Genomic DNA, 22,287 nt, shown 5'->3' with positions numbered 1-22,287 from the left:
CAACTTGCGAAACTTAAGTTAAGTTAACCGAAGTTAACTGCTTAACTTAAACATCTATGCGAGTACCTACATACATACATGCCTGTATTACTTAAATACCTATCCGTATGGAGTAGGTTATCACTCGGGTTGATATATTAATGGAAATTATTGTACAGGGTTTCTATGGATGAAAAGGATGGTTTAATGAAAATAAAAAATCTATTGATTTAGATGATTTCTCACCGATCTCGGATTGACTCTCGTCAAAGATTCTTTCTTGTTCGCATAAAAAAACCGCTGACGAAGGTAGAGGTTTGAAAATCTCACGGGAAAACTTTAAATCGGCCATGTCTCTGCGTAGGCAAGGGTTGTTTCAGGGCTTAAGTGGTTTCACAAACAATGGGACAAACCGTCAAAGCCGTACCGTTAGTCGTTGGAAACAAAACACATCTAGAGTGGAAAACGGAAATAGATGGACGCGCAGGGGCACCATGTTTCTCGCCGCGATTTCTCCGACTCCTCCTCGGCTATTCTTCCCTCCGGCAGCCAAAGGATCGCATTCCCCAATCGAAAACACGGTGTGGGTGAGAAGGTACAGAGGCACAATAAGATAATTATATCGCAAAGCAGGTGGCAGGTTCATACGCGCGCGATCCGCACACACCGACAGGGAATGCTCAATTGCGCTTCGGGGTGACGGGTGGGGGAGGGAGGGCTCGAGTAGGGAGGACCCCACCCATCTCACGCCAAGACGAAAAATACTAGGGATGATATCTCTAGAGACCAAAATAATGATATCACTTATGATTATAAGACATCTAGGGCGAATGCCAAGAATGGATTTTGAAAAGCGTGGCGCCTTTCGATAAGAGTAGGCTAATTAATGCCAACGCCGGGTTTCTCTCCCGCTAGCGAAGGTTAAATTACAAATTGAAGCTCTTGCAGTCATTGGAAGGAGGTCTCTGTAGTAGTGATGTTGAAAGTGTATTATTACCCCCATCTTACTTCGGTAGAAGAGATCATGCTAGTAAAATTAGAGGGATTAAGTGCAGAACAAATAGATTTAAGACTTCATTTTTTCAACAAACGATAATGGATCAGAATAACATTGTTCGATTGCAGTAGAGTCATGCTCGGGAAAAATTATTCTGGTTTGTATTCACCCCCTGCCATACACCCTGGTGGTGGCTTGAATAAATAAATAAATGAAATAAAACCCCACATTCTAAGAAAGAAAAAGAGGCGTCCTAAGCATAACTAGGATAGATATAGATAGTGCAGGAACTAAGGCAGAGCATCTTATTATTCCTGAAGTAATATCCTCATAGTTAATTATTATCAATTAATACATTGTTTGAGACAGTAAAAAAGTAACTATCGCTGAAGCAAATACTCGTAACAAAACATATCCAATGTATTTAAACAACTGACATAGAAACAAGCGACAGACAGTTCATATAATGGATTCATACTACATTAATATATTCTGGAGTCCTGAATGCATGTGAGACTCAAGGAATTAGAGGAGTAACTGGCAAAAGTGATCTCATAGCGAATAATATCAACGACGACAGTAAAATTTCTGAAGAGCAAACACATGCGATTCCCAGAGACGGATTTATATTTAAATGAGAGTTCACATGCACGCTGAATAATTGCATTCATTACAGACAGATAGCGATTCCAAGAGACGGATAAGACTAACTTGCACAAAGCTATTAAGATTGATTTCCTGATAGAAAGGGAACGTGTTTATATATACTGGCATTTTGCCACATTTAATGTCAGTAAACTTGAGTTAAAGTGATTAATAACCAAATTGTTTTGGAAAAAGTTTCAGCCACGGAGTGATATCGGAGTGGAGTCTGTGAGATGAAGGAGGATTGCCCACTGAGCAAAATAAAACTCGCCGAGCGACTCACATTCCGCCCACAAGAAGCTCTGAAGCATGCACCTGCTTTGCCATTTGGTAACGAGCACAATGTCCCACTCAGAATGGGAACTCAGCGAGGCTCCCTCTCGGCGTGGACGCGTGTCGTTTCGGGGCTTTCGGGCCTTCATCTCGAGTCGTACCCGCTTCAGGCCACCGGTCACGCCTAAGAGCAAGTCGTGGGGGCGTTTACGTGAGGGAGATGTTTAATCGGTTAGCAGCCGGATTTATGCTTTGGCCTTTCGTCTCGCGGCCAGCCAAGAAACATTTCAGCGATGCTAGGACAGAGTAGAGGACTCCTACCCTTCTCAAATTTAGCACTGGCCAGAAATGCAGAGCTTAATGCTTGCCCAATCGTTCCAACCATGGAGCGAGCCACAACAAAACCTGGGAGTTACTGTGACATGATTTAGAGAAGAAATGAATGTTACTGTTAACCTTTTATAAACATATCGCGGGCCATGAAGCAGAGCTACATTTAAGCTGAGGATTTTTCCGAGCGTCGAAAATCTGCAAAGAGGTACAACGAGTAAAATCGCATTGCGGTGTGATAAATTTAGAGGGAAGACCATTCGGCTATTGATCGAAGAGTTTCCGGTTCAAATTTGAGTGATGCATCTGGTCACCAGCGAAGCTTCTTGTCTGTAATTTTTGATTTCTTTATGCTTAAACCTAAGAGTGAACTAATGGGAAGCCGCGGGCGGCGCAGGGGAAATAAATCCATTCCCCATCAAAAATGCGTGAATTCCACTCAGGATTAGGCAGATATTCTCAACCATGGCGATGGAGAGAAACACCTAAATTTGAGGATCAAAGGAGGAAGAATTGGTAGTCTCAAAAATTTACACGTTTTTGTCGGAGAACAGAATGAAGTTATATTTTTACAAATTAACATAGAAGTCTTCAAATAAATAAAAACATATTTTTACTAATCCCTCAAAATGGAAGGACATCAAAGAGTTCTATTTCTAAAATAATAAATATGATATGCATATTAGTTGAAACTGGAGGGGAGAGCGACGGCATCGAAGAGAGGGATTATACGAACGTAGCATTTGACTTGGCGGAAGGAAAGGTTCGCGAAGGAAGGGAAAATGTATCTCACTCGGTCTCCTCCGGAGAAACGACTTTTTTTGGATGGAATGAAAATTTGAAAAAAATTTTATGCGTGGTAAGAATGGTAGTCTCAAAAATGAGGTAAAACCCAAGAGCAGTAATCCTCCTCAACCACTTCAGCTAAAGTTCAGTTTTCCGTCATGTGAATAGCGGGCCAATGTGATATTCGCATCCAATGATTGTCTTTCTTCGTATTCCATCGCGATTCACTTCACTGCTCAAAGTCTCAAGGCGAGGTGACTTCAAATGGTTCTTTTTAAAGAGTTTTCATTCCAGATGTGGAATAACGACCAAATATCAAGATTATTGGACAGCTGATTTGAATTTTACCGTTATTTACTAGATTTACCACGCACAAAAGACGCACATTCCGTGAAAATAAATCAAGCTCTATCAATTGCGAAAAAAAGTTAGGGAGCATCACATTCCCGATGTCTATTCCGGTTAATTAATCGTCATGTCCCCACTGAAATCCACGTAGTGGACTCAAGTATGCCGCGGTAATGTGTGTGTGCTACGGTATAAGTTGTTCTCGTTCGAATAACAAAATCGATGTTATCTGACATGGGTTGCAAATGCTCGCTATCCTAGCGGCTATCGTGAAAGTTATAAAATAAATTTGTAACGAAGCTCTTTTTCTCTCTAGGCTACTCTAGGCATGTAAAGGTTCTTTCATTTGTCGGCACAGGTTCTATGATACAGTTGCGGCATTGTTTTACGAGAGAATTAAAGAGCGGGGTTGGAGAGAGGTGGAGAGGGGAGACGGAGCCCATAGCCAAAGGTTCTGGATCCCGGGAGCACGACTGAGGCATGGAGTGTTTCGCTGGGACTACTTGAAACCGACTTCGGTGCAGAGAGCTACACTTCAAAGCCTTGACTCCTGGAAGCAGGCGAAACAATAAGGCAGTAGGGATGAATATTTAATTCCTTCATTGCAAAACTCGCCTGAATCAGAGGATGACCAACTTTCTTGCTCTCTATCAACTATTGACGGCTCACATCTTCTTTCGCTTTGCAAACTTTACACACCTGAAGATAGTTTAAGGATAGATTGATGTGAGTCCACTTCACTGAATTGAAATTTATTTCTACAGCTTGAGGAGGAATCAAAAAATGGACTTGACTCGGACCATATTAGGAATCGTGCAAGTATCATCTATGTGGAGTACATGTGGAGAGAAGAGGCAAAAGTACTTGGTACAAGAAATGACAATTTAAAATTAAAACTTTTGGTTTGCTGAAAATATTTGGCGTGGATTTGCAGAGGTTTTCTTTTTGAAATGCCAAACAGGGAGCAAGGAGCTATGGATCACTCAGAATACCCAAACTTAAGAATAAAGGAATAAATGAACACTGAAATCTTAACGGTAATGATATGAATGAAAATACTTACAGAGAAAGTGAATCGAAGAAATATGTAGAGAATCAAGGTACACTTAGGACCAAAAAGAAATTAGCATGTTAAAATGAAGACTGCTTGGGTGAGGAGAGCATTTTATGTTGCATGTCCATGTGACAGTGGAATTCTGCCTTCATACTTTGCAAATTCTAGCTTGCACGTTATTGGATACATTTTTACTCATGTCCTTCTGTTTGTTAGTTGATAGTATATGTATTTGAAGGCATGTAAGTTGAAAGGGTTTTTGCATGAACGCCACTGTGGGTATAGGTTTGCATGGATGTGTCGGTTTGGCATGTGGTTTTGTTCTCTTTTACGGGTGGTGACCTACCACCCCCCGCCACACGCCCTTGCGGCGGCTTGCGGGGTACTATATAGATGTAGATGAAGAGCATAAAAGTACGAAATGAGAAAGGTCATGGGGAATGTTATTGCCATTCATACCATCATCGTTAATCATACTGCATATTCGGGTAAATTAATTTGGAATGTTGCGCAAGCTGCCATCATGTCACTTGCTTTCAAGCGGAATTCTGAAGGCGAAAACTTTCAAGCCCAATATTCCCATTCCCATACATGACACATAATGTTGGCGTAACTGAGGTGAAACGAGAGTGTTCCTGAAGCATGCCAAGTGAATACGTCGGAAAGGAGCGGCCCAGCTCAGCTCGTGCAATTTCCCTGAGTGAGAGATAGAAGCATGATCGGAAAAATAATGTGGAAAAATCCGAACAGAACTTCCAGATTGCTTTGCTTATTCCGAAGAAATAAACTTCTCCTGAATAATTTGAAAAGTCATCTCCACGAAAAGGCAAACCCCTTCTCCGAGTCCCTTGATCGACGAAATGTTTTCGCTCTCGTGATCACTCGAAACGAGTCCAAAAGGCCGAATTCTCATTTGATATTCAAATGAAGGATATTTGAGGAATTGCAGATTCTCGCGTTTCTCGAGTGTGATGAGGGTTGATTGGAATTTCTTCGGTAAAATGAAATGGCTCTTTTTATGATCATGACGAGTGTTTTGGCGGTCCTTGCTCATTAAGTGGAGGAGTGAAACAAAAAGAAAGCAGGAAAATATCGTATGAAGGAGAGAAAAGTACAAGCCTAGAAACGAAGTCATGTCAGACCTTGCGTGATGCATCGGCATAACTTTTCGCAATGATCGAAGTAGAAATGCACCAAAAGACTGCGTAATAAAGCAAATTAGAACATAAATCACGACTTATGCGTCGAAAAACAATGAAATTTCGATGTGACTGTCACCCTCATACGAGAGACCCAACAGTCTGATGAAATAAGCCCTGATTTGGCATCTCATCTAGGCTGTGAGGAATTATGTGTGTTAAATTACAGAAACCGATATCAAATAACAATTATGTAACCGTAGGAAAATGACATCAGTCTATTCTAAATGAGTAATTCAGAGGGAAGTTTTAAAAAAAAAATATATATATATATATATATATATATTTATTTATTTATTTATTTATATACATAAATATCTTCGAAATGGCACGCTCTTCGGCGACGCACAAATATATAAAAACACAGATGTAGATTTTTAGAATATAGAGACACAAAGAAAGGACACTCACAATTTGTTATTTGACGTTTCGACAGCTTGGCTGTCGTCTTCAGAATCTGAAGTCTATATTCTAAAAATCTACATCTGTGTTCATATATATATATATATATATTTCCTTATATCTGTTTCTGTATATATGAGTATATATATATATATATATATATATATATATATATATATATATATAATATCTTCGAAATGGTGAGTGTCCTTTCTTTTTGTCTCTATATTCTAAAAATCTACATCTGTATTTATATATATATATATATATATATACATATATATATATACATATAGAGGAGCAAAATAAATATAAATTCTACGGAAGACCGACAAAAACAATTGAGAAAATGAAAGAACAATGAACGAAAACTCTTTACGCATTCGGAAGCGAAAAATGCTTACGCCCCACATTAAGTAAAGCGCTTACTTAAGAAGTTTTAGAATCTTAAGGTGGCAAATTCTGAAGCAGATGGGATGGACGCTATGGAATGGGAACAGACGCTAACGCAAGGAAGGACCGGAGTGAAAACGGAATTGATGCGATTTAAATACTGAATTAACATTACAATGGCTGTTCACATTAGTGATATTGTAAGAATATTGATAAATGGGCGAACGGGGATGGATGAGGATAAGCATTTTGGTTAAATAGGGTATAGAAAATAGGGTTCAAATCCCGGCGTCGTCGAATATTTTTCTGTGGCATCCCAAACCCTACTTGAGGTGCTTTGTGGAGGGCACTTTGAGTGAGTACGCCGTCCGTCGGATGGGACGTTAAGCTGCGGACCCCTCGGCGCCTATCGTTAAGAGTAGGCTAATGCCGACGCTGGGTTTCTCTCCAGCCTTCATCCTTTCCTGTCCATCCCTAATGGCGCAAACGACCTCAGCAGTCGGTCGCCTCCCCTAAATAGTACAACTAAGAGGGAAAATGTACGGGAAACATAATTCAGGCCAAGCGGTAGTGCCTTAGTGTCTGCGGTGGTGTAACAAAGCGAGGACGACCAAAACCTTCCTCCAATCGGTTAACTATCTCTGATCATGGCAATTTTCAAGTTTTTATTTTTGCAAAAACTATTGATAATTATAAATAGTTTACAATATGGCATACTAGAAAAAATATATATTTCGAAAGAGTCGCGCTTCCCAAATGCCTTAGCCACTCAAGGTTTCTCGGTCGAATTACCCTGATATTTGTGGAGGGAGAGAGAGAGTCTAAATTACAGCTATTTAGTGTTGCCATATTCCATCGTGTCTTGCTCGCACAACCACGCTCTTCCATTCATTACGTGACATTGATTTCAATGAATAAAGCCGTGGGAGTAATCTCCAAGAGATAGTCGGGATGGCGTTCAGTTTGTTGAAGGGCAGAGCGACGATGGAAGCGAGCATGAAATTCGGTCAAGCGTCCGATGGGGACACGACTCCCGCGTCGGCCGCGCGCTAAACGCCGAGGCGATTTGTGCCTCCGCTGAGGACGCTCGTCAACGGAAGGTAATAATTCACACCTGCGGCGAGGCGAGCAGAAGATTCGTCATTATTTGAGGAAGGTCCATCGTGCGCGACGGAATAATTGGGTTTTTCCATTGTGTGGTAATAGGTAATGATTTCTCTCGGACGGAGGGATTGTTTGCACTTTCAACACATCCAGAAAAATAATCCTCTTTGTGCCCAAGGGCTTGAATAATGAAGCAGTAGCAAGACGCATTGACGATCCCGGGAGAAAGTTCATTATTAAAAGAAAGGAGCAGTTACTAAGCGAATTGGTTCTCGTAATAACCGTAAATCTAACGAAATACTGCAAACAAGAAGCATTTTATTTCCCATTTTCTCCCGTTACTCAATTGAAAAGCCCTTTCTTGCTAGTATTAGAGAAATCGCTTTAGACCTTGAAAATGTGTATTATTTAGACCAAAATAAATGATTCGCGGAAGTAGCCAAGGTCATAGAACGGAAGTAGTTTGGTGGTAATATCACGGAATTCTGATAAAAAATATCCCTCCCAACCTAACCTAAAAGCAAGGGTTGGCATTTTAAAATCGGCAGCATACAAGTATCTGAGTAGCGTTGAGCACACTGAGTTGCGCATATTCGGCAATAATTTATTTGTTCAGGAAAACCGATTCTGGTCCAAAATCGAATATTATCATTACAACTCTGCATCATCTTTACAACTATTCATAAAATTACGTTGGAGAGGAGAAAGTGAGAAGTTTTTTATAGCGCTAGTCGAAATTTTGAATTTAAAAATAAGTCTCGACTTCTTCAGGCACGCGGAAACGCTGCTTGGAGCCTGATGCGGTAAATATTCCGAGCGCGGCTCAAGTTTCCAAGGCGTTAAGGCCCTCTTCAAATATCAATCCCATCACGCCTCCCGATATCCGGCTTCAAGACGACAAAGACGGCCTTTTGCAAATGATATTACGTCGCCCCATCGCCCATTGAGTCCCAAACAATACAACGCCCGCTACGTGTGAGTTCAGTTGAGTTATCGCAAGAAAGCTTGATGGCCAACGGGTTCGGAAATAAGGAAGTAAAATGAATGGCCAGTAACCGAAAGTACAGTCGGTAGAGGCGTGAGTGGATGGCCATAACTTGGACTACTTCCAAACTTCGGCGGCTTCCCTCGGGGACGACTTCCAAACTCGGTGGATGGAGCACTCGGATGCTACGTTGATGTACTTCGCGTAAGTAGCACCAATAGCGCAGATGTTCGCCATCTACACCCGAAACTAAAGGTGAGGGAGAAATTCATGATGGAATCGCTCCCAGTGAGCACTGTGATGTGGAAGGCAAAGGTGAAACATCTTTTTAGACTCTCTTAGAAGATTCAGCCAAGCACAAACAAATATGACATTGAAAAACCAGATGGTTTGGGCCCGAATTGAGACTTGAAGACTCTACTGGGAACATAATGAAGTCCCTCAAAGAAAAACTCAAAGGATAAATACGTAGGCAAATTAAAGAGGGGTTTTTGTTGGGATAAGCATCGTGTTTGATTTGAGTTAGCATTATGAAGCGAAGTATGGAGGGCTGAAGTAAACACTCGGATTGAAATAATGATAGTTTCCAAGTCTTGATTGCGTTTTTAAATATGAGCACCTTATGTGATAATGAATGTTAATATTACAATTCAAAAAGGGATATGGTGTATTCACCATTTTTGTTATTCGTTCGGAATTTAGATCAAAGGAATCGCTACGAAAGAAAAAGTTTCGGATTTCAATGAGATTTCCTGGCATTAAATGTAATTTTCCTTTAAAGTCATTGACAAGGAATATCCGAATCTACTGTCCCTTGCCCAGACGGAGGGGGGTAACTGCTACCCTCCACCTTTTACATACATATACGGGGTATTCATAATGGTCCCGCGAACTGCGTGCAGTGAGCAGAATGTATGGGACCCGGGTTCTACCTGTAATTCGGGTAATGTCTCTTGGATTGCCATGTGATTTCTACGGGTACCTCGTTTCCTTGATGGACCACAGGAGGCACAGGGAAAATGAACCGCTCCCCTTATCTACATCCTCGTGTGAGACTTTCACACGCCATATAGTCACGAGGTAAGCCTTGACTTCACCTGTGGAACAAATCTTCAGCAGCATAGCAACTATGAGGAAAACAAACTTGCACTTTTCCACAGACTCATTGGCAACGTACAACGCGCATCAGTTCGTAGGCCCATCTTCAGATACAAGATCTTCTTTGGCCTGAAGTACACAGAACTTCTTGCGCTTGGCGAAAAACGCCCACCTGGTGAAAACTACCTCTACGTACACACCCGCCCAGCACAGGGGTAAACTTGAAGTTCCTGCCGACGAAAGATACATGCATCCCAACCCCAGCTGTAGAGCGTGCTCAAACGTATCAATTACACTATCCAATAGGATTGGTACGTTTAAACATTTGAATATTGTCTTGGGGTAAAATGAAGGCATCGCAAGCTACAAATGAAATGTTTTTCCCAAGCTTGAAGTACCTCTTATCTGTTTCCTTCATGCTTCCGTGGAATTGGTGAAAAAAAGAAGGTAATACGTGACAAAAGGCATATCTGTTCCTCTAAAGTACTTGATATTCCACATGGATGCTGCGTGGGTGTCATCGCCTCCCGTTCCTTTCGCGTGATGCATCCAATTCAATTGATTGCCCGAGCCCCCGAAATCAATTCCTCGTAACTGGATCGATTCGGAGAATTCTCTCCATTGATATCTCTTTTGTGACCGACAGCGAGTAAGTAAAATGCTTCCTTAATGGATTCATCGGCCTTTCCTCTTGTCAACGAACTGCCAATTTCGCGTCGAAATTAAATCTTACCTTTTGTTTTCAATTGCGAGAATAATGCATTAAACATTACATGTAATCTCACAAGGAGCGTACATTTTTAAGTCCTACTCCTTATTATATCTTTGTAACAAATTTGGGCTCGCATGAAACGGGATAACCTTGATCGAATTATGGAGATGTAGGCAGGTATTAGTATAACTGACAATTTTAACTGGAATAAATAGCTTCATCCCCATGCTCGACCTAATTCCGATGTAATTGATGACGATCGGCGACGTGACAGTCGATTGTTTTGCGTTTTTAAACATCTCTGTTAACCTCCATTTTATTTGAGCTGGGATAAATTGAGCTGCACCGTGTTTTTCAGTGCTGTGACATCCATATAAATTATTTATTGAATTTGAATTGAAAGTCAGCGAAAGAGATTTTCATCCTATGTAACAACAATTTTTACAGCTAAATAATTTTATTTTTTATTTAAGTGATTTAATTTTAATCGTTTATGATTTAGTTGAATCTTTAATGACCGTGGGGAAATGTGACATCAAAAATATATGATTTTATGGTTTGATAATGTACACACCGTCGTACTATTGCTGAAGGTTGTACCAACCAAAACCTACTCAAACCAGTAGAATTACAATAAGGATAGAAAAATAATAATCTCGAATGCAAACGAAGAAGTTTTGAAATTATTTCGAGGAAAGGTGCCGAGCCCGAAAAAAATATACATAAAAGGCACCCATACATGCTATGATAATTATGATTCCAACATTGCCAAAAATACTGATTTTTGGCAACATGATGAGTACGGATTGTAGCAGTTCATGTTTGGTAGAAAATTTCCTGGCATGACTGACTTCCTTGGAATGAACATTGATAGTTCATCAATAGCATGAGAAGGTATCATGGATTTCATTACCGGGGAAAAATGTTCCATGCCGTCGGTTCATGAGAAACTTTTATGACCTCATTGATGGATGTTGTAATATATTTTAGCTCCCTCGATTGCTCAGAAAGCAGTGCAAAATAAAAAATTTGCTCAATTTTCTGAATTTTTCCCACTCCTTAATTTTTAGGGCTTGGTAGGTCAAATACATTAGTTTACAAAGAATACATGTTTTACGTAATTTTTTAACAAATTACGGTAAAATTCAAATCATGTATGAAAAGTGACAACTGGTATATTTTCTAACGTGGTTGCTGCAACCACGTTAGAAAATTATCACTATTATGGACTAAACAATTGGGGAGTCCATATATCCTTGGGTAGTTGTACCCTTACAACGTTAAATATTAAATTGTTTCTCTCTGTGTAGCCAATTCCATCATCTTTTGAAATACTGTTAGCATGCGTCTTGAAATAAAAACACGGTCGCCGTGGGCACATTGAAGAATACAAATACACCCGTGCAAGGCCTCGAGAAATTTTAGGACACCCCATGTGGAAAGGAGCAGTGATTTTTATGCGAAATAAAATTCCGCAGAGGTCGATAAAGATCTTTGTGAAATCAAACTTGGCCTTGGAAATGGAGATACATGCTCCCAACATAAGAAGACCATTTTTTGAGGCATGGCACTTCCAGGTATTCCGAATGCCTCTAAATGTAATGGCTCACTCGTCAGACTTTGACTGGCTGCGTTTTGAAAAGTTTTGGCACATATAATTGGGTCGGATTTTAGAGAACTCGTAAAATGATTTTCAACGTTTAAAAATAGATCCCAAACTGGTTTTATGAAAAAGAATTCTAATTGTTTAATGAAAATAACTGAAATGGAAAACCCAACGATATTAATAGATACGTAATCTCAAAGAAATGTGATAGAATTATGCAGCGCTAATGAGCTAGACATGGAAAAGGGGGCAAATAATCCCGTCGAATGATGTGAAATTTTACCCAACGATCTGTTTTCAAAGAAACTGCGTGGAATAGTTTTCAACTGTGATAAATTACGGCGTGATATTTTTTCATACATTAACAATTCTGAGTTGAGACACAAGCATGTATAAAGATGTCAATTGCTCCTTCAATATATCGCGTGACTAAAATGGCACCGGTTATTGTGAAAAAGTACTTTCTATGTTGGAGATTCAACAGTAATAAATATCGAAAATCGTTTAACATCATATGGTGCCTTAATGCATCTATTACTTTCGTTGAAAATATTTAGGGCAGGTTCAGATTTTTGAAATGACTAATGTCAAATATTCTTCTTATCATGTAATATTTATTTGTGGGAAAGTTATATAAAAAAGGTGAGCCTCTTTAGTTTATCATACGCCATGTTATTTTATCGTAGGGCTCCAGTGAAAAAGAGTCACAGCACAAAATAATGTTAATAATTAGGACGACTCGACTTCACATTGCCAGGAAGTTGAATTACTGGTTTACAATTTTATAAATGAATGCGTGTATTACGTGATTTCAAGCTTCAAATATTTGATACTTATTTTAAAGAGAAAGAATTTGAATTTAAAACATTGTGTGACCTCTCGCTGGCGGTTTACAAATCGACACTTTCCTTCCATTCAGAAGTCTTGCTTGCAACTCCAGGGATTAATTTCAAACCATAGCACACATATTCTGCATGAAATAGAATGGATCATTAGTCCAATTGGAAAAGTAACTAGTGATTTCAGATCTTTCCACTGGTTACATTTATATATGAAGTTTTCGTCGGCGCGTTGGCTCCGGTTGTGGAGAAGACCATTGAACAGCGAACGCAAATGAGAAGAGCACATTCCCCGTTCTTCCTCGACGGCTCGCTCTTTTTACCCTCTCGGCGTTCGAATCCTCTCCACGGCCGGAGTTTGGAACTGCGAGGGCAAGTGGGGGGCGGCACCGTATCAGCGATTCTCGTCACGACGCATGCGCGGAATCATACGGCCGCGACGCTCCGCGCGCTTCTCAGGGCGAATGTGATATGCTTCCTGTGCCCTTGAGCTCGGAGGGCAGGTACGGGCGTGAGATGAGATCTGGCCGCGCGCTTCGTGGAATGGCGAAGAGAAAGCGGGCCGCTCATCCGTCTCCATAGAGACGCGCTCCGATCACTCTCTTTCGATGAGCCCTCATGTAAACAAATGTTCCAGGTCCACGCGATCACTTCTCCAGTCCACGAAAGGGGTGATTTGATTGTATTCATATGACGCAGATAGTTTGTCCTTATTCGTAAACGCGGTCAGCGGTGATCCCGATTTCCCGACACAAAGGTCTGATCTCTTCAGGGGCAATGAGTTGGACAGCCGTGAACTCAGAAAAAAATGAGCGAAAACTCATACTCCGCACGTTTGGTAAGTTTTGCACCAATGGCATGTAAATTTCATATTACCCACACTTTCCTAAAATACACGTTAAGTGAGATAATCAATTATCTACTAACAAGATCCTGTTTCGCGCAAAATTAATGTCACGGAGGATTAATTCTGTTGTAAATTAGGGACGTTGTGAATAATGCTAACTGAGATTTTATTGAAAATATCTGACCCACAGGTGGCTGATTTGAATTACGCCATAATGTAATGTCACTGATTAAAATTTCTCAGTGACCTGTTAACTGAAGAAAAGGTTCCCCTAAAAATTTGTTTTCTTCAATCACGAGGAGCACACTTCAATTCAATTGTATTGTTTTGCATATCTGAGGAGAACACAAAAGTGTTTTTGACACATGAGGCGCAAATGTCAAGGGGTGGCTCAGAGAAACGTAGTCAATCGTGACTGTTCAAAGTTTAACTTTTGGCGGGAGTAAGCAATGCTTACTGTCTCTCGTGTTCAATATATACGTTTCATTCGACATGTTTACTTTCAAAGGGATGCCCCATAAAATGCATTGGTGTAATGAAGACCTTGGCGCATAATGTCGAGGACCACGAAAGATAAATTTGGCCATGTATTCGAGTTCTAAGACGGCCGAGATAACTCCTAGTTTTCGGTCCAATTGCGACGGAAGGGCGTGCGCTCTTGGTCGCATGCGCCTTACTCCAATGCCATCGTGGATAAAGGACAGTAAAAACGAAATAAATGTCGACTCAACTGTTACATTTTACTCCAGAGACAATGCAAGTCTTCCATCGACAAATAAAGAATGAGCTTAAATGTGCAAACAATTGATGCTCTTCCAGCTGGAACTCTTCCCAGACGAATTGGCTGGTACAAGTTTGCGTCTCCAAGAAATGCTTCCAGAAACACGATTGATTAATAATTGCAATGCTCTCCAAACAAACGTCTGGTTTTTGAGAAAAAAATCCGTACCAAGGTTTTGTAATAACCCTTGGATACATCACGGAAATTACGTTGCATTTGAATTCCCACGTGAAAGCTGTGTTCCGTGGAAGAAACACTAAAACGCAAATTGACTCAATTCCTGCGTGATGAGGGTAGAAAAAGAAACTTTTGCACTTCCACAATAAAGATTTCGACCATGATTGCAAGTGACATTAAATACTTCGCACGACCATGAAGTGCAAAAGTTTCTTTTTCTACCCTCATCACCAAGGAATTTCGCAAACTTAAACCTGAAACTGTTTTGTTCCTCAATTGCTTCACTCATTTTCCCCCGTCATCGTGTGTCGATCGAGGGGGTTTGAAGTGAGGCGGGAGGGCTTGGACCAGGACGGAAAGTGACTCGAAGAATGCCAGCTGCGTTGCCCTTCCATTCGGGCGAGTTCAAGGGGCAAGATTATCGTTGGCTCTTGAACTAAGGTCGTGGCGTATTTGAATAACTATGCGCAGAACTGTCAATAAATTTACGCCAAATTCTTTTGCCCTTAATTCTTTATTGGCCGTTTCCGCTTATCTCAACGCGGTGTGCGGCTGGCAGCCTTGAACTTGCTCCATTTTCTCCGCGCGAATGACTCACTTCCACGAACTGGCGTCACGTGAGCGCTTCCAGTAAATCAATCGAGAGACGCGAGACTGAGGAGGGCGAGGAGGGGGGGGGACTTTCCGAGAAGGATGAGGCACGCTTCCTCTTCATAACAAAAGACCAATCGGGAGGGAAGACTAACTCTTTCCTTGACGTCCTCCGCCGCACAGCCTCGCCTCAGTGTGAATTCGACATCGAGTCCCTTTTTCACCCAACTCTCATTCAATTGTTGGCATGGTGGCTATTTTATAATCATCAACCAAGCACTATAACCAATCACTTCGATTCATTTTCACTCGAAAATCATAATTAATGGCCAAACAGGAAATATCGGTGATAAAGCGCTGATTGTTGACGTTTAAACTGGGCACAGCTTGGTCTTCCTCCCACGATGTCCTATCGTTAATGGCCCTTAATTAGATGACCTCTTCGGGCTGTGGTTTCCAAGTTAAAAAAGGCCATATTTTTGTTGAATTTTCATCCTGATTCAGGGAGCAAATCAACGATAACGGTATAATTTATCGTTTATGGACTTAATGCCAAACTAATCCATGAAGAGCAATTATAAATGTACGTCTAAAAAATTTTCATTCAAAGAATATGAAATAGAAATACATTTGTTTTTCCAAATAATTGGCTATAAAATTTGCAAAATTAAATTGAAATATAATAATAATTAACTGTAAGTATGTCCCATGAGGCTCATCTCTCTTGCTTTAAGAGCACGTCATCGAGAAACCAATTGGCGGTCGAATTAAATTTATATAGCAATAACAAAAAAAATTATATGGATTTGCGTATCGTTCTCTGATATTATTTTAAAATGGATATTATAATAAAAAGCACCACTTTCACAAAACGATAAGCAAAACCAAGCAATTAAAGATTTTCTGCTGGTATTATGCATGGTTTAATGTGGTCGAAGAGATTTTTAAGACGAGGAATATTTACAGTCACAGAAAGAGAAGAACATGCATGAAAGGATATATGAATATGAAAGAGGCGAGAGGAGTAGGCGAGGAGAGGGTAGAAATTGCGGGAAGGTATTCGGTTTCCTAAAATAACATAGGATGAGGATTTTTGACATCTTAGTGTCGTCGAAAGGGAAAGGCGTGTGGAAGGTATGTGTATTTAACTAATTCATAAAAACTCTCACGCAGCTACCCTTATCACTCAGACTCATATTAACTACGAAATATAAATTCTTGAATTCTTTAAACAAGACAATACCAATCAAAGAAAAAGTAGGGACATCGAATCTTGTAAGACATAAAAAAAATTCCAGCGCTGAATATAACGATGCTGTAAATCACTCTCACACCTTTCAATGATTCGCGCTGTGCGAATTGATTGAAAAACCAGGCGGAGGTTGATCAAACTTGTTGAAGGTCATGCCGAGGAATAGAGAGAGAATTTCTTCAAGACAATCGGGCCGAGCGAATCCATTAAAATAATTTGAATGGTTGCAAAATAAGCGATATGAATGCGTCGGCCAAGGAGCTTGTCCGCTATTTTCTTCACCAATAGGCCAAACTTTATGATCACAATTTTATAATACTTAGCGAGAGATTCATTTATTGTAAGTGTCTAATTATACGCAAACATTCATTCAATTCCTTCAACTTTTATGAGGATAGTTCTCGTTTCTTTTCCTCGATGCCCCCGCAGCGAAGAGCTCTCTCTCTCTCTTCATGAATCGAAGCGAATTCATTCCTCTCACGGTCGTCTAAGCTCAAATTTGAAGTCCATCCGCTCTGCCGTTGACGATGCATTGTGTTTGCTAATCGCTTCGACGAAAAAATTAAAAGCATCAAATTCAAGGTGAGTGAATTGCGGTGCTTCCTTCGCGCCGTTTTTAAGTGCGTAACTAATCAATTATGCTCTTTCGTTTTGAAAGGCCGAGCAAAGAAATGGCAGAGAAAACAGTGCGCTAATCAAACGATCCATTGTGGATGAGCTCTTGGTGGTCTCTGTGCACTGGAAGATCTAAGGAACCTCGTGGGTATCATTTCTGGTAGTTAACGCAATGGTCGAAGATAAAAATTCCGTCGTGGACATCTTTGGATCCCCCGATTTGAAACGTATGAACTCAATCCTATCCGAAGGGCCCAAAAATCGTCACCTTGACCGATTTTATTTTATTCACCGATTACCCGTCGAGTATATAAAATACTATATGCCAACATTTCATAAACCAATTGAAAGTTTTCCATCTGGAATGAAGCCAGTAAACAACTGGCCACTTACCTCGTCCATTCCTTGCTCAATTCAAGAGGAAAGGGGTTTTATTTATTGTTCACTATTTTCTCGTAACCTATGTCGATCAGTGCCAATATACTCTTACGAGGTCATTGAGGTCATTAGTGGCATATTCAACGGAACAAATAGTAATGTCGGCTTGAAATTGAGAATTCTATTATTTTAATATAAGTTCATCAGACTAGCATGATAAGAAGTTACCAATTATTCATCACAAAACTGTTTGCTTCTTCGCCAGAGGAAACGAAGTATTCATCGAAAAAGAGCGATGAATTTCGTAATAAATCCAATAATGATAAACAAACTCGTCTTGATCAAATACATGTGCAATCAGGATTGTGCGATGACCAATATACTGGCTTCCTCCCCACCCGAGGGTCCGCGTTCGAATCCTGGAGGTGGCAGGACTGCTTATAGGTATCCCCACTTGGGATGCTACGTGGAGAGCACTTCAAGTGAGTACGCCGTCCGTCGAATGAGACGTTAAATTGTGAATCGCTTGGCGTCTTCCGTTGAGAGCAAGCTAATGCCGACGCCGGGTTTCTCTCCACCCTTCCTCCATTCTCCTCAAAATCCTGCCATTATCAAATGACCCCCAGCTATCCCTATTGGCGCAAATGACCTCAGCTGTCGGTCGCCTCCCCAAATAACTACTACCACTCCGGACTGCCTTCTTGAATTATTGCTCAACGCATTAAAGTGATATGCACAACATCCACAAAGCACACTGATCACAAAGACATTTTGTCAACAAGATTCATGGATTTTGGATTTTTGTCAACAAGATTCATTTCGAAACCACAGTTGCCTCCATTGTGCGAATCAATTGGCTAGGGAAGCGACGACTTCTTGCCTTGGTAACTCCATATTGTCGTCATTCATTTGAGATAATGGAGACCTTTGGTATCAAGTTACGCGGGCGTGTTAGATTTGATTTTAATTCATAACCTCCAGAACTATCCAGTCACCATCCACGTACTTCCATCTGCATTTTCAATACCCAATAATTCTGTTTAACTTTACTGGTTAAAAGTAAAATTATATTTATTAAAAGCATCTTTGTTGCATTACTGGTTTGACGTCTTGAACTTATCCGTTGGGTACTTTTCCCTTTAGGAGGACAAGGCTCAAAATGTAGGATACGGACAGATTTTTCATAGTTTGCCAAATGTGAATTGACAAGCAATTAAAAAAATCATAATTGTAGTATAAAGAAATGTGAATCCCATACAGTTATTCGAAGATGCTGCAACATATTTATATACCTATTTCCATTATATCAATCCGAAAGGACTTGTGTTTCGACTCGTGACTTCAAGAAGGACCTGTGCCTGTTCGTCACTAACTTTGTGGCACAAGGCGATACATACCAGGTCTGACGAATATGACTGTAGTATAATGCTGAGACCTAGAGACATAGCTTGGCTCCATATCAAAGTTTTTACGAGTCTTTTCTTAATATCCTTACTCAACGTCCCTGTCATCAACTCCCTCCTGCTTATGAAAGCCTCTTTGCCTAGCGCAATTCTTCTCCTTACGTCCCTACTACTTTGACCGTGTTGGTCCAAAACACTTCCGAGATACGTAAACTGTTCTACCTGCTCTAGTTTTTGCCCTCCTATTCTAATGTTTAGCTTAGCCTTTTTCTTTCTAGAATATCGCATAATCTTTGTTTTATTAATATTGATTCTCGTCCCATACCTGTCGCACTGAATTTCCCATTCACTCAGCAATGCTTGCAACCCCTTGGCTGACTGACAAACTAAGGCTTGGTAATCAGCGAACCTAACTGATTTTACGGATTCCCCGCCCACTTTCATTCCTACCTCTAGTTTTCCCCATGCCTCTTGAAACATTTCCTCTGCATGCAGGTTGAACAGCAACGGTGATAAAGGGCAACCCTGCCTTACACCTCTTCCTACCACTGCCCAACCGGACTCCCCGTTCCCCACTCGCACCTGAGCAGTCTGAGACGTGTATAGGTAGCGGATTAGCCTCCTGTCCCTCCAATCTATACTTTTTTTCTTCAATAGACTCATTATTTTTTCCCAATTCACTCCATCTAACGCTTTTTCGAAATCTACGACACAGGAAAATACATCCCGGTTGTATTTTAAACTCCTCTCGATTAATGATCTCATTATTGCAATGGCATCAGGCGTACCTCTCCCCTTCATAAACCCTAACTCATCATACAATAAGGAAACATTTGCTCTACCCTCTATCCTTTTCTTGATGATCCTGAGAACAACTTTAGCTGCGAGAGATATCAAACTTATTGTCTTGTAGTCCTCACAAGATGTGGCCTTTACCTTTATTGGAATAGGAACTAAAACTGATCTCAAAAAGTCTTCCGGCCAGATTCATTCCTCGTAGGTACTATAAATCAATCCATATGGCCTCTTCCTCCCATTATTTCTAAACATTTCAGTAATTCCGCAGGAATGTTACCTTATTTACTTTCATCTCCACGAATGCCCTTTCTCTCTATCTCATCGTCGACTATCCATGGACCTAAGCTATCTTCCTCCACGTCATGTTCCTTTTCTATGTCTAAGTTTGGTTGCCTAAATCTGTATTTACATTTTTCCATTTTCTCCGCTCATCCATCTTTGTAATCATCTCATCCGTGATCCATGGTTCCATATACTTTTCCCGTTAAAGGTTCCAGTGGTGTCTTTTGCGGCTTTAGACAACCCTTTCTTGAAACTTTCCCATTTTTCTTCGATAGTACTTAGCTCTTTACCATCCTCCATGATTTCCTCTACCACCTGTTTGTATTCTTTTCTTTTCAAACCATTTAGTGTTTCTACATTCCATTTTCTAACCCGCCGCCCATGCCTCATCTTTTTGAAACGGACGCTACATTTCATAACAACTAAATTGTGGTCAGAGTCCGCATCCGCTCCCGGGAAGCTGTGCAAATTTATCACACTGTTCCTAAACCTGTGTCTGACCAGAATATAATCTAGCTGATACCTTTCTGAGTCACCTGGCATGTATACCTGCGTCTTTTGTGATATCTAAACCAAGTGTTGGTTTAGATATCACACGTTCCCATTCTAACTAATTTGGTCTTCTTCTCCTCCGTCTTCTGTCCTGCTGCTGCTGGTTTTCCCTTGCAAAGGTTTCGTAGGATGACGACCGCGGAAGCCTTGCCTCCCCCGCTGCCGGGCACGACACACGGCCGATTGGGCCGAGCCCCGTAGTTGCCAGGACTCAAAATCTTTGTTTTGTCCATCATGTAAATCTTGGGAATGATAATAGAGGTGGTTTCCCGTTGCCTTCCTCAATAGTGTTTTTAACGTGACACCATCACTTATTGGCCGCCCCACTGGGGCCAGACGCCATTGCAGTCGCCTCACTGAGGAACAGACGCTGCGTGGACTACCTTTCGTCTGGCTCCTAACCTTCGACCTATCTGGCATGGGTGACCCTACCAGGAGCAATTATTATTACTCCCGCCAGCACAGCTGTAGGGGTCAACGGAACGCACAAGTCCTTCCACCACGTCAAGATTGTAGTCCGGGGAGGGGGTTTATATATATATATATATATATATATATATATATATATATATATATATATATATAGATATATATATATACACATATATATTATCAATGAGGAGCGAATTCAAAACGGTTATCCGAGATAGTCCTCGCGTCGGAGTTGTGATAAGATCATGTGAAAACATTTCCGAGAATACCGCGAAATATCCTTTTTCTGAGGGAATCTCGACGGAAAATAGTAAACTATTCCGTATGTCGAATTCGACCACATTCAATCTTATATACGAGCATCTTCACTGGGAATGACTTCCTTCCAAGCGTATTCCTAATTTTCGTCGGATACACAGGAATGCTGTCGTCTTTTCTTCCGGGTGATTATGCGTGTGGGCGCTGTTTGGCCTTGTCGGCCCTTCCACTACGCACGCCCTACCGTCCACGCATTCTCATGTGGTCAACACACGTTCAATTTTTAATTCATGAGGTGAAGTTGTGGCGGAACGTGACCCAACGAGCGATTTCCCCTTCGTGCGCCCCAACCAACTGGAAGCGGCTGGGCAAACGGGGCTGGATGGTGATGAGGGCGGGGGCCCTTTCGGGGAAGCTCCTCACCATGGCTAGGCTGATTCATTTCCCTATTTTTCCATCAAAATAGGATCTAACCGATGCCTCAGGAATATGTTGCCAAATGAACACCAAGGGTGATCCGGAATCTTAAAGGGAATTCCCCTCGTTAACGACTGTTACTATCGGAGTGACTCGTAAAAGACCAAATTCCACATAGTCTATCCAAAATATAAATTCAAGTTTCATCAATGAACATCCGTTGAATGCTATCTTTTTCTCCATTTGGAATAAGCAGAACGTCAACGCTTAAGAAATGTCATCGTTAAGAGCAGGCCCCGGATGTATTGTTGAAATACCGATCTCTGCCTGTGTTTTTTTCGGGTTAACAAATTGAAAAAATGCTCATTTTAGTTTTTTTCGAGAAAATTACTCCCTTTTAGTGGTTTCTATCATGCTGGCCTGCCCTTGCATGTTTATTTCTTTCGCCTTCGTCGCATTCATATATTGCATTGCTCAGTATTCCTTGCGGACCTTAGTATTCCTCTGAAAACGATTAAAGTGATCTAATTTGACCCAATCTGGGATTCTTCCTCGAACCGCTCGAGAGACCAAAACTTAAGTTCGGTCGTATCCTATTTAACCTCGCATTAATCAGCTTCACCCTGCACACCATTGGGATATAATTTTCCTTTTCGTTTCTATGTGCGATCTGGGACAGCAACGCCTTTAGTAAATTTTCATGGGTGGGAGCCTATTTTCCCGTGGCATACCGAGTGCTAGAACAATGGAGTAA

The sequence above is a fragment of the Hetaerina americana genome, unplaced genomic scaffold (assembly GCF_022747635.1).
Source record: "Hetaerina americana unplaced genomic scaffold, ioHetAmer1.1.p SCAF_116, whole genome shotgun sequence".
NCBI lineage: Eukaryota > Metazoa > Arthropoda > Insecta > Odonata > Calopterygidae > Hetaerina > Hetaerina americana.
The sequence above is the reverse complement of the archived record's forward strand: the minus strand, read 5'-3'. Positions refer to the sequence as shown.